The following is a 13,518-nucleotide window of genomic DNA, read 5'->3' on the forward strand; positions in this document are numbered from 1 at the left end:
TTTATGTCATCGAAAAAGTTCACTTATATGCTTGTAAGAAATTCTTGGAGTTAAGTTATCGACACCAAATTGTATGGTGTATGGAGAATGTGGAAGGTATCCGTTATATATAGAATCAAATATGAAGATTGTCAGATATTGGTTAAGAACATTAGCAATGCCTTCCTATAGATTACCAAGAAAATGTTATGATATGATGAGATTTTATGATAGTCATGGGAAAGAAAACTGGGTAACTCACATAAAGTATTTGTTATCATCGATCAGCTTTTGTGATGTGTGGCAAAACAAGTTATAGAATCACAATCTCTTTTTATCAGTGCAGTTATGCAAAGACTTAAAGATATATTTTTCAAAATCGGTCAACTTCTCTCTCATTATCGAGTAAATGTTTCTACTACAAAATGATTAAGGATACAATATATACAGACCACTATCTCTCAATTTCAACGATAAGAAAATATACAACCTGACTAGCAAAATTCCGTTGCTCCGCACATAACCTATTTATAAAAAACTGGTAGGTATCAAGGAATCAACAAAGAAGATAGAATATGTCAAATGTGTAACTTAAACTGTATTGAAGATGAATTCCATTTTTTATGTGTATGTCCAACTTATTTACCTTAATGAAAAAACATATATGAACAAACACTACTATGTACATCCTGAAACATGTAAATTTGGCCTACCTTAAGAATACAGCACCACAAACTTTAAAGACACGTCATAATACTATTTTACGTAATTGCAAGTGATTTTGTTCAAAAGCACGTTCTTGAAACAATGCCCTATGACGCTGGCATAGCAACAAGGTCGTCAAGCTGAGCGAGTGCGTATAAGCTCCGCTCACTGATGTTTCATCTCAACCAGTCATGGCATTACAGAAACCCAGCGATGTGGAGAGTTTCCAGTAGTAGTTCCCGACGGATGCGCAATTTTTTGCAAGCACCAGTTTTAAATATTTTGTCTTTTTTGACTAATATGCTCACATTTCTTGGTATTGAGAGGTGCTGAGGTATTATATTTTGTGTATTTATATATTTTGTATTTTTTTTAATTTAGTAAGAATGACTTACATTGGTCACATTGTGCCATGTTTTATTATTCGCAGTTTTGGTCAATGTAAAAAAATCTAAATATATTCTATATTTCGGTTTCAAACGTAACTATTTGTATCAAATGAATTATAACTGTAAACTAATATACATATATATCTTTATCATTCAGTAATTTTCACCATTACAAGGAAATATTTATTTCTCGAAGCGTTAAGAATTCATTACACTGGATATGTCAGCCATTTTCGTGCCGGTTCGGTGAGCGTATTCTATTTATTAAAATTATTCCAAGGTTTAGGTTTAGGTTTTAAGTTTAGGGTTAGGGACCTAATGCAATGTAGTAGGTAAATGCATGAGTACCAATTGTTTTCCTTTTCCATTTTTAATACTTTGTTCACAAAGAAAGACGGGAGACCAAAAACGTCAGAAGTTAAATAAACGATGAAATGGTTTAATGTCGAAATTTTGGACTGATGGAAATCGGCCTCCAGCAACTTTCACCTCTAGATCTACATATTTTCAATAATAATTCGAAGTCCAACTCACCAAACATGCCCATGTCTCACTCATTCCTTAGCGCGATTCACATTATCCTTTCTGTGTTCCCTACAACACTTTCCTGTCACGAAAGCACACAATGATTTTTATACAAGAACACCATTCATGCATGCACCTTGAAATCAACGTCTGACGCCTAACGTCAACAACCGTTTTCAGTTCAAACCATATCGGCTGATTCAACACAGCATGGTATCTTGTAGATTACGGAATAGGACGATCGTGCCAAATGATATCGGGACCATTCGGCAACCGTCAGTAGATTGAAAGCACGAGGCACCAAGTCTACCCGTAACCTTCGTAATAGTCCGCAACCAATTCGACTCATTCCGTTCATTTCCGTGACGTCACAGGAATGACTAGCTAAATTTGCACACGGTGCAACAACGTTGATGTAACTCAGTCGGTTAGCTGTCGGACTAACAATCCAAAGGTCGCGGGTTCGCGTCCGATGGGTTCTCACAAACTGGTTGCCTGTCTCACTGACATGTGACCTACGGCTGGGAATGTCCTCACAACAAAATGTGGTGCTGAATTCTAAAGGTGCTCCTTAAATTTATATCACTTATGAACAATGCTAGTAAGAGAAGATTTGCTTTAACTGCAGACTGGACAGTCAGTTTGGACACCAAATCCCTGTTCCATTATCATATGCAGACAGTATTATGAGAAAATAATCTTTATTACAAGAAAACAGTCTTTTGTCCAGTAATCAAACAGCTTTCACATTAAGCAGCGACTAACTTAAGGTTGGTTTTCAGGATTTGTTAGCATCCAAGGACCCTCAAAACCATTACAGTACAAGACATGACAAGAGATTTTCAACACTGATCACTGTGTATAAGCTAGTACAGAAATCTTACATAACTTACTGTTTTACATAAATGATATTTTGTTTGACTATACAAACAGTATTTGCTTGAAACGTTCATCAGCTTTGCTTGCAGGTCGTTATCTCCCGTTGGTCATAGACATCAATTCTTTCATTAGTATTGCTTTTTTAATCTTGCAGAACTGTTTTGTAGATGGTTTCTTGTAGAAAAGAAAGGGAGAAATGACCTGACTGTTTCAAATAAAAACAGTTTTATTTGCATGCTAATTTTTAGGTTTGTTTTGCAACGGCCCTTTTCATTGTACCTGTTTAAGAGGCTGAGGGATACCAGTCTTGTATATCTTGAATTTGCAGCATCTGGATATGTTGGTTTCAAGGAGAGATTATTTGACCTCATCCATCCAGTCAGTCTAAGTAAACTTATCCTCAGTACTTTTCGTTACACTCCACCACTGAGTCTAACAAAGCCTTATGGGAGGTCGCGTTAGGTAACATTTGAGATTGACCAATCAGAACACAGCTTACCAAATCGCGAAAGTGCACATTTGCACATTGAACTTTTCATCTCGAAACGATTCGTACCCGAACGATTCCGAATGCTATTTAGCGTACAATCGCTTCCGGGTGATGCACACACGTACATACAGCCGTGACAACGGTGAGTAAACAGTCACTGAAAATAGTGTTTTTTACAATATTCAAGGACGTTATCTTGCGGAAATATTAGCTAATGGTAACCATGTCATCAGAAACCCCAAAGCGTATATACTGCAGGTCAAATAACTGTGTTATATGCTGATTTTTGTTTGTTGAGAGATCTGTGTCGGTGACCTGAATATTTTGAAAGTCCCTCCAATCCCTAAATAGTAGCCGTTGTCTGATTGGTTAAATCTATTTAACCGTCTCGCATTTGATTGGACTGTCATTGGTTGCTCAAAGGTTACCTGACGTGACCTTTTACTAGGTTTTGTTAGACTCAGTGGTGTAGTGTAACCAAATACACTGAGACAAAGTATGCTTAGACTGTCCATCCAGTGTTCATGGTTTTCACCAAAGAGACAAATGTCTTCAACAAGTTTACCCTGATTTCCTCGTTATGCTTAGATTCTTTTATAAATCTGCCTTAAATACCTTTTAACTGACTGATATAAGAGAAGACTTAAAGAGTTTCAATGACTCTTATGAGTAAATATTTGAGTGTCATTCAGACCACAGTTTACATCATGTAGTTGTTTTTAAGAATAACTTAAGTACTTGCTGTATCTGGTGTGATATGATTTACATGCTGATCTGTTTCTACAGGGATCAACTGTATATCCACTGTCAGGCATGTCGTTGGTTTCCCAACTTGCATCACCACCCGCAGCAGGAAGTCATGCAGCCGCTCTCCAACAGCTCCATCTACAAAGCACAGCAGGGTAGGCAACTCTTCAGTTCTCTTCAGGGCAGGTAGCTCATTTAGCTCTAACTGGGGTACTTGACTCAGTCCTTAGTACTCACTGATGCAGGCAAGTCATTCAACATTCAAAATGGTGGATAACTCATTCAGTATTCAACAGGGTAGATAACTCATTCAGCACTTAAATAGAGTAAATATTCTCACAACTCACAAATGGTGTCGATCTCACTATATGCCTAAAATGCTAAACAAATATGCCCATGTGATTATAATTCTGTGCAAACCTTTGAGCCTAGGCAAGATGATCCAGTGGTAAACATATTGCAAACTTAGTCATTGCTGGAAAAAAGTTATTAAATCCAAATTATTATTGAAACGTTTTTGGGGTAATAGTACAATGTTAGGCAAAATGTAAGATTGAAGGATTCACAGAAACAAAAAAATATCTAATAATAATCCTTATACAATGAATGTTGTAGTTACAAGAATATATAAATGGATAGAAGTAAAAAGATATTTCCCGAACCACATATCCTATAAAATGCCATTGATGTCAGTACGAAGATCGCGGCTACTTTGTACAATTGTAACCAACAAATGTTTATTTTATTCAGTTCTTCTGTGAAAATATTTCTTTTTACAATGTCCATGATGTTTATTTATTTCAAATTCAGCAACGCAAAATAAAATTATTTATATTTTAAAAACGAAAGTAAAATATTTTTCAAAATTTATTTACCTACATATGACTTGCGACTCTCAAAGATAGTGAGCATGGAAAACAGATTTTACTGAAAATATCGGTTTTTGCTGACAGCTTTGACAAAACCTCCCCACCATATGTAGAAAAAGAAAGCAGCAACAAGAAACAAGGAACTTAGTTGTAATGCGAGTCCAGGCTTCTACATATTACATTAACATTAACATTACAGGTAATGTGTATACCAGATATTTGCATAGTGGCGTGTTTATCTTGTCCCTTACGAGAAGGTATATATCAGAAAACTCCCGACGAGGCCTGGAATATTTCATGTATTTTTATCTCTAAAATTTTTACTTGTCGATTATTTTCTGAGTAGAAAATGGTTGCTCTCGAAAACAAGCTACAAGATCCGTCTACGTCTACGAACGTCTGTGTAAGAGGTCTTAATGGGTACACAATGTATGAAAGATGAACCTGCTGTAAGTAAGTACAGCCTGGGCACTGGGAATATAACAAAGGTACGTTACTCAAAAGAGGGTGCATGTAGAACATTCGTGTAGCATACAATGTCATCAAATAACATTGGGTACTCATTTCCTGATCTACAATTATATACGGAGCTTCAGACTCACTGTAGAGAAGACCAATAAATTGAGATGAGCAATAAAACATGGAGAAAGGAAGCCAGGTAACATTGTTTATACGCTGTGACAGCGTATGTGTATATGTGTATATGTTAGAGAGAGAGAGAGATCCACATAGCTACGTTGTGGATGGATGAATGTCTGGATGTCGATGTGTGTGTGTGTATTTATGTCTGTCTGTCCGTGTTTGTGTGTTGTGTGTATATGTGTATATCTGTCATAGAAAGTTCTGTCAGTCAACATTTATTAAATCAGTAAGGATTGGGAAGATTAAAAACGCAGTTCTCTTCTTTTTCAGATTCCCAGATATATCGACTTTAGCATTTGTACTCATCTGTACCTGTTCGATACCGGTGCGGTCGTCAGGTACGGTTCCCATGTTTTTATGAAAGATATTGTACATTACAATATCCCACTGGTTGATTGTAGCCTTTCTCTATTCTAGAAGGGAGTCTCGGACAGGTTGGCATAATCATCCTGCTTCATGCATTTTTCTGCTCCTTGGCTAACGGGACAGGGTGGTCACGCTTGCCGACGGGGTTGACAGATGTCATCGTATTCCCGTTACGTTAACGTTGCTGTTGGGTTGTCTGGTCCACACTCGATCATTTACAGGTCACAACCAAGTAATATCATGCCACGCCTTACAAACGTTGAACGTTAACGTTCCCAACGTCCGTCCAAGTGTTGGATCGATTCGGACGAATCGTTTTCACACTGGGCAAATTGCATATGTACTTGGCTCATTTTCACGCAAAATTGCCACTTTCAGTGAATTAAACAAGTGACCTCATCGTGCTACTGTGTATTGTAGATGTAGGTGCACCTTAATGCCTTACACTGTTTTAGTGCACTCACTGCTTCCATAAACCTTATGTATCTACTAGCAACTAACCCACTCACTATATGAGTATGTTAGGACATGAAGCCATACATCTTTCATCTTTTGTCCAATGTAACTTCTTCTGGTTTAGACTATCTCCCGAGAGCTACCATAATTACCGGGTTTACCAGTTGCCGACCTTATAGAGTTTGTTTTTGTGGGGCAGTAATATGTCAGATTCACATGTCAAGCGACGTCATCAAATGGAGATCGGATATCGTCATATGTTTGGGCGTTTCGGGGTGTTACAATTCCATTGGCAACGGGGAGAGTGCTAGACCTCAGTCCTATCACCAGGAACAGCGTGTATTGCGAGGCGTGTGTCGGACACTTCATCACCTGTTTTTGTAGATGTACAATGTAGGTAACAAAGAGCTTCTTCAAAGAGTTATTGGAAGATGCATTTGTTTATGTAACTAACAATACATTAAGAAGTACACTTTAATATTATTCAAGTGAGATGAATGCGCGTAAGCACATGTGCTAGGCAGGAATACCTTACATCGAATGGTTGTCATGGGCTGATTTTCTCGATGCATTAAATGACATTTCAATCTGTATTTCGCTTTGAACAAGAAGACATGTCCCCCACACTATCTTCATGATAATTTAAAGATATATGCATATCAAGTATGCCAATAAAACAATAACGTTTTGTGGTTGGGATATGTTTGAAACATACTTTCTGTTAGTTTCAATGTTAAAAGGAAAATGTGACGGTATCTGCGTGATACATACTTTGTTTCAGTGATTATAGCTAAGCATGCATTAATAATAATAATATGTGTATTTATAATGCGCTGAACTCCACACATAAAGCATGCTCAAAGCGCTACATTGAATGAATCCAAGCAAATATTTACAAAGCAAGGCAGAGGTTATGCTGGAACGATGGTGAAAAACAATCTGAGGAAATTTAAGCTATACATTGTAATATTTTCTGAAAAGATAAGTTTTGAGTGAACTTTTGAATGAGTCAATGGAGGGAGACATTTTGAGTTCAATCGGGAGTTGATTCCATGACTGTGGAGCACCATAGCCGAATGAGCGAAATCCAAATGCCTGTAATTTCTGTCTGGGAACAATGAGAAGGTGTTGGTCTGTTGATCTTAACATTCTAGAAGGATTGTACTTGGTGACTAGCTCAACTAGGTAGTCTGGAGCTGTATGATGGTAGCACTGGTAGGCAAGACTCAGGACCTTGAATTCAACTCTGGCTCTAATTGGTAGCCAGTGCAGGGTTTCCAGGACAGGTGTTACATGGATCCTTGTGGGAACTTTGCAGACACGTCGTGCTGCAGAGTTTTGTACTTTTTGGAGTTTTGACAGAAGTTTTTCAGAAAGTCCATAAAATATGCTATTGCAGTAGTCAATCTTAGAAAGAACAAGCGATCGCACTAGGGCTTGAGCTGCTGGTGTAGTAAGGGAGCTTCTAATGCTGCTAATGTTTCGTAAATGGAAGTAACAGGATTTGCAAACTGTGTTTATATGAGCTTTCATAGAGAGATCAGAGTCTAGATGAAGTCCAAGATTTTTAACCGTTTTCGAAAATGGAATGACAATGTTGCAAACTGTGAGTGAGTTGGTCATCACGTGACGAAGATTCTTCTTAGTGCCGACAAGCAACGCCTCGGTCTTCGCCTCATTCAGTTTGAGCAAATTTGTCGTCATCCATGTCTTTACATCACCAGTACACTCTGACAGTCGCTCACACATTTGTTCTGCAGTGTTGGGATAGCATGAATCAGACAGCTGAGTGTCATCTGCGTAGAAGTGGTGGCTCACATCACGTGTACTGATTACATCTCCAAGATCTCTGGTGGAAAGTGTAAACAACACTGGTCCTAGAACGGATCCTTGAGGTACTCCACAGGATAATGGGGTTTTCTTAGATGAATGATTGTTTATGATAACTGACTGCTGTCGATAACTGAGGTAAGAAACAAACCAGGACAGTGCCACTCCAGTAACTCCAAATTAAACCACAAACAAATAACATTTTGCCCAATTTACTTTCAGACGGCCCAACGGTGCAGGTTATTACGTCAACCTCTGTAACAGAATTCCAAAATCTCAGTGTGGCCTGTTCTGTCGATTCAAATCTTTTGGCAACGATGAAATGGACAAGGAAAAACCATGCCCATTTTACTCCTCAGACAAGATCTACTCTGACCATCCGTAACATACAGAGATCACAGGCAGGGATATATGTATGTACAGCTACCAACACTCTTAGTCCTTGTGTGGGACCATCTGTAGTGAGATCTGACTCTATGGAGGTGACAGTGGATGTGCAGTGTAAGTATCATTGTTAGAATACTAGACATTTGTGTACAGCTACCAACACTCTTAGTCCTTGTGTGGGACCATCTGTAGTGAGATCTGACTCTTTGGAGGTGAAAGTGGATGTGCAGTGTAAGTATCATTGTTAGAATACTAGACATGTGTGTACAGCTACCAACACTCTTAGTCCTTGTGTGGGACCATCTGTAGTGAGATCTGACTCTTTGGAGGTGACAGTGGATGTGCAGTGTAAGTATCATTGTTAGAATACTGGACATATGTGTACAGCTACCTACACCCTCAGTTCGTGTGTGGGGACAGTTATATTACAGTCCTAGTCTTGGGAGATGACAGTGGATGTACAGTGTAAGTATCATTGTTAGAATACCGGGCATATGTGTGTACAGCTACCAGCACCCTCAGTCCTTGTAGTGAGATCTGACTCTCACCGGATCACAGACGATGAGTAGCACACTTCTTACAAGAGGAAACCGTTAAAACAAACCGGATAGCGCGTAGTACATACAGCAAAGAATTAAGACGTTACCCTCTGTGGAGTCACTTTATAAAGGGAGCATAATGGCTGATGTGTGAGGAGTGAGTGGGTTTAGCATTACGCCGCACTCGGCAATATTCCAGGCATATGTTCGCTACCTGTGAATAATCGAGTCTGGACCAGACATTCCAGTGACCAACAACATGAGCATCGATCTGCGCAACTGGGAACCGATGACATGTGTCAACCAATTGCAAGTCAACGAGGCTGACCACCCAATCCCGTTAGTCGCCTCTTACGACAAGCATAGTCGCCTTTATGGCAAGCATGTGTTGCTGAAGGCTAATGTGTGAGGATGCCTGATGGCAATGCTGATTCCAGATACTAGCCACTGATTTCAGTAGTAATGGGTGTTTTTGTCACTAGACCCTCACAAATCTTTGTACAAAATAAGCATATAATCATATCTTTAATGGTAACATTCCTGAATTGACGCCGTCGGTTCCAAATGCATTCCCGTGCTTCAAATACTCAATAACACCCGGAAATTGGCCAACACATGATGTTTATCGACATTGTAAACAGAAAAGTAAACCAAAGGGTTTTATTGTCTGCACTCGTTTACATCGAGTACGGGTACAGCAGTGAAGTGTCATCAACAGGACGTTTCAGCTGGTTCCCATGGTTGCGTCTGGAGTTGCTCATTTGTGACGTCATTCTGACTTTACGTCACAATATGATTTGAATGACGTCACCACTGTTGATGAGTCAACAAAACAACTGTTTGCGAGGTCAATACGCAGTGAATAGTCTTGCAGTTTCCGGGAATCTAACACCGTTTGATCATGTTTTTCAACCAATCAGATTACAGAACACAGTGACTTTTGGTTTACAATAGTTCTTAAACTGACACTGGGCATAACGAATGTCCTTTACAAAAGTAAATCAACTACTGTGAGTTAGTTCAGACCAAATAGCAGAGGTAGTTCTTTAGTCTAGACAATCCACAGTTTCACTGTATCCTATACAAGTATCCTCTTTCCAACTCAAGGTTCGCCCCGACCCGATGAGATGTCCCCTCTACACCGCAAATACGTGTCATCACACGGTAGCAATGTCATACTTTCGATGACAATCCTATCATATCCTCGTCCAACAATCCTTTGGAAGAGGCCAGGGGGATATTACCACAAAAATCTATCATCCTTGTCTGAAAAGACTAGTACCTCGCCCTTCACAGTGACATCCACTCTAAACCTGAAAAACTTACAAGAAGAAGATTTCGGTTTGTACCAGGTTCACGCAAACAACGCCGTGGGCAGCAGTGTGGAATCTCTTTCTCTTGTATGACAAGGTAATGTATACGTGAACCCATACAGTTAGCACATAAAGAGTCAACACGAGATTTAACTTTCTATATGTAAATATGTTAAATGCCACAAGTAAGTTCCACTATGAGTTTATACGTATTTCCAACGACAGGCTCCCCTTGCACCTTCCGATGTCACAGTACATGGTACGGATTCGTCATCAATGATCATCGCCTGGAAACAGGAGTTCAATGGAGGGTCGGTTCAGATCTTTACTGTTGAGTACAGCAAAGACAAGAGACACTGGGTTGAGGGAGGGTCTTTCGAAGAAACAGGAAGAGGGAAGTACCGCCGTGCTGTTCTCAATCATCTCGATTCTGCCACGACATTCTACGTGAGAATCATTGCAAGGAACATTTACGGAGACTGTGCCTGTTGAGGGGAGGACAGAATCACAGTTACAAGGCATGATAACGATTCATGTGGTCGCTTTGTCGTAAATGCAAGAATTAGTTATTGGCACTTTATATGCATATTCATCTGTGAACTGTATCACTCAGTCAACAATGATAACTTCAACGTCTTTAGCGTGAGGTACCCAACATTCAGGAGTACATGCGTATTCCTTCATCAGGTGGTTGAATGCTAAGACACAAGTACCGTATTTTTATGTAAGTAAGCGTAGAATAATGGTTACAATACTTATGGACTTTCAACTTCATTTATTCTGTGACAGGCGACATATATTCTAATGTCGTTGTCACGTTTTCATAGAATAAAAGAAGTTGTTTATCCATAAAAATAGTCATCATTCTTAACAAATCCTAAAATGCCCATCAAAGAAATTATGAAAGTGAGTGAGTGAGTTTACATTGTAGTCACATCGGCAATATGTCAACCATATCGTGACGAAAGAGCCTCATACTAGTACACCTGTTACGTAAGATTTACACAAGTGATAAGAAAACAAACCTGGTAACTTAACAAGGGACGCCTACAGTTACGTATCGCTGGTTGATGATTAGCAATATGTAGAGGGAAGCGCATCCTCAGAAACATTAAGTTCCTTATGAAAAACATCCATATATTCTCCCATTCATGTTTATGACTACCAGCAGCCTCATTATAATAGCAACATGACTGTAATAAATAGACATTTAATAATTAACAATAATTAATTAATAATTTTGGGGCTGGAAAATGAAAAGACACGTACTTACGGCTACAATAATTATATCTAAGCAAAGGAGACGTCATGTTTCATCTTGTTTCAGATCCAGCCGTCATAGCAGGTATATCTGTCGGTGTGCTTTTCCTAATAGCTAGTGCAGTCACCGTCAAGGTAGTCTCTCAAGTGTTTTAAGGAAACCGGGTAGGTCTTCTTTGCGGGTAATATCTCAGGGTGTAATAACTACATGTAAAGCAGATCAGTTAATTATGGATATCTTTTGGTTCCTTTTCGTTGTTATTGTTGTTACATAATCCTTTCCCAAGGTTTAACATTATTTAGATATTACTTATTCAAAATTAACTCTTTTATAATTCTGTTTATATTTCAAGATTGGATATAAATACACACTACACAGTACCGACTGCTCGTTGCATGGTAACCAACGTTCAGATACCAGTGTATAAACAATCATAAGGATATATTGCATTATTTTTAACTGTTATCGTGTGCTTTAGATTGTTATCATCTCAAGAATGTTCACGTAAGAATCACGTAATGATTTATTGTTAAGATGTTTCAGTATCTGTCATAAGTATATTTCATGTAACTTCTCTGAGTGGCATATGTAGATGTTGGTGAATCAGATGAGGACAAACTATGTAGATGAACAACATTTTTGTTCGGGTGAACGAACGAAGAAGTGGTTCATCCATAAAGTTTGACCTTGTCTGTGTTTCATGTACCGTCCACAAGCGCAACCGTGACAAGACGTGGTCGAAAAATTACAACATGCACGTGTACACACAATATATGAAATAAACTACTTCCGTAACTGAAAGCCATTTTGTTTCAAGAGTAAAGGACCGTCACAATCAGACGCAATGCGAAACACTCAAGGTATGATTGCTAATGAAGTGTGAATACAATGTATATACACCATATTACACTGTACCCGGTTCGCTGTGACGCAGCCTGTAAACATCTTCAGCTGCTTCAAACGGCTGAATATATAACGCAATACAATTGTTAGAATAATGTTGACTACGACGCTTAAGCGATTTACCACACTGGCATGTGCTATACAGCCAACAATTATGCATAATCCCTTTTCAACTGCCCACACACATGCCAATATATACATATATACATATTTCTATTGATGTGACACGTATAACGTTTTCATTGAATCATTCCAAAGATGCGAGTATCTACTCTGACCTTCAAGACAAAGATTGCGACAAACAGATATACACACAACTGAAGTCGGGGCAGAAGTTACCCACGGAGTGTAAGTCATACATACACTGTTTTGCAATCATACGACTACATTTGGAATCAGCGCATAGTTAATTAAATATCATTTGTTATTACTCTCCCGTAAAGGATACCACAGGGTAATATTTTTACAGCAGTATTACACTGCTGTACCACCGCTAGACGTATGACGTCATCATGATTCACAGTTATGACGTCACAATACTATTGCCGCTGTCGCAATGGTACTAGACCCTCCTTGACTGCTTGACTCATGGAGAGCTGAGAGTCCACACACTGTAGGCAGTGAAGCCGCAGTTTCTGCCCACCTGTGATGGAGAGTAATAAACAGAATAATTATACAAAACTTGCTTCCGTGAAATGCCACTTTTATTAAACTTGTGAAAGATTTAGTATCAAACGAACGAAAGCTTTTGTTCGTTTGATACCGAAGCATTAACTCGTTTAATAAAACTTGTATTACACGGAAGGTCGTTTAGTATAATATATTTGTGTTATACCACGTACAGGAAATCTGACCAGACGCTGGTCATACCGGTAGTGACCTAATGTTAACGCATGCAACCTCAATCTCTGCAAACACCAAAATAGTTCTGGAGATTTTTCTAATGACATATTTTGTTTCAGGTATTTCGGAGTACCAAGGTCTTCAAGTAAGGTCAAAACCACTCTATGAATATCTGGGAATATCAAACAGTAAGACGTCAGCTGAACCAAACGCAGGTACATACAGACGTTGCCATAATAAACGAAAAATAACAAATATGTGTGTCATCAATTCAACGCTTTAAACATATTTCTTGTATTTTGAAATAATTTGTTGATCTTAGCTGTCATTTTGTTTTTGTATTTGTCAGGTGATCTACATTTGTATGAGCACTGAATCCCCAAGCCAGTAAACAG

At 38.7% G+C, this 13,518-nt stretch overlaps 1 pseudogene; it reads left to right on the forward strand.

Moving 5' to 3' along the window:
• Positions 1-3,780: 3,780 nt before the first annotated feature.
• LOC137294505 (protein turtle-like) lies at positions 3,781-11,532 on the forward strand (annotated as a pseudogene).
• The last annotated feature ends 1,986 nt before the right edge of the window (positions 11,533-13,518 follow it).

This window comes from Haliotis asinina, chromosome 1 (genome assembly GCF_037392515.1).
Source record: "Haliotis asinina isolate JCU_RB_2024 chromosome 1, JCU_Hal_asi_v2, whole genome shotgun sequence".
Classification (NCBI taxonomy): Eukaryota; Metazoa; Mollusca; class Gastropoda; order Lepetellida; family Haliotidae; genus Haliotis; species Haliotis asinina.